We start from the raw sequence: 1284 nt of genomic DNA on the forward strand, positions 1-1284 counted from the left end.
CAAGTGTCCTCAAGAAACCAACTGTTAAAAATCAGTCTATGAGTTAGTAAGGAACTGTCAGGACATTAGATATTAGATAAAAATCTATTCTTTGATTTCATGTTCTCAGAGTTCTGTTGCACATTGTTTGGATACATCAAATAACTATCATAAGTTAAGTTAGGTAAAAAGGTTCTTGATCTAAAAGGATTAGTGCAATAAGGAAAGGTTGACTATTGCAATAGAGGGAGGGAAACTATTGTAATAGTGAAGATACTCCAACCATGAGATATGCAAATATCTCAAAGATCAGACAGGAAGAAATTTTCTTTTATAGGAAGGTATAAGCAAGGTTACAAAAAACAACAACAACACAAAAACGGATACAGTGGAGTAGAAGGAATAGGCATAGCATGATTAGACATTTGAGCAGGAAATGTTTTCCTTTGAATCAGGGTAAGCCTATATTTGGGAGGGGCCCTTTAAATTAGTGATGTTCTACATTTCAGTGCTAGCAGAAGGTAGATAAAAATGTATTGGCCTGATGGAAGAAGAGATAAAGTTTAATCAAATTAGCAGATATTTTGTCTATATTGGCAGTGGCTATAAACAGTTTAGCTAATCCTATAAAATAAAGAGCTAATATGCAAATGGTCATCACACCCTCACACCCTTGCGCCAGGCCCCAGGACCTGAGGCCAGGCTGGGGGACCTGAGGCCATGTGCCTGCCCTGGCGCTGGGGTCAGAGCACCTGAGGCTATGCCGGGGGACCTGAGGCCACACCCCTGCCTGGTGCCAGGCTGGGGGACCTGAGGCTGTGCCCCCCACCAGCAGGGCTTGACGGGGGTGGGGCAGGCCGGGTCTGGGTCTTGTGTAATTTTGAGGTGCACGCAGGTGGGCGGGGGCTTGACTCTGGGTCCCACGGCGTGCCCCATACTCTGACAGGAGGGAGATTTTCATATACATTTTACTAATTTTCTTTCATCTCTGACACTTCTATTACAGAGAAAGGGCAAATAGCAATATTAAAATATTTCCTCTAATTAATTCCATTTTAATGTGCACAAATTTCGTGCACTGAGCCTCTAGTTCAGTGGTTCTCAACTTTCCTAACACCACTATCCTTTAATATAGTTCCTCATTTTGTGGTGACCCCCAACCATAAAATTATTTTCGTTGCTACTTCATAACTGTAATTTTGCTACTGTTATTAATCATAATGTAAATATCTGATATGCAGGATGCATTTTCATTGTTACAAATTGAACATAATTAAAGCATAGTGATTAATCACAAAAAAATGG

General features: G+C 40.8%; 1 pseudogene; it reads right to left on the reverse strand.

The window, feature by feature from the left end:
* LOC102768911 overlaps window positions 1-1284 on the reverse strand; it is a 24868-nt pseudogene that overhangs the window by 1863 nt on the left and 21721 nt on the right.

Source organism: Myotis davidii, unplaced genomic scaffold (assembly GCF_000327345.1).
Source record: "Myotis davidii unplaced genomic scaffold, ASM32734v1 scaffold739, whole genome shotgun sequence".
Lineage (NCBI taxonomy): Eukaryota > Metazoa > Chordata > Mammalia > Chiroptera > Vespertilionidae > Myotis > Myotis davidii.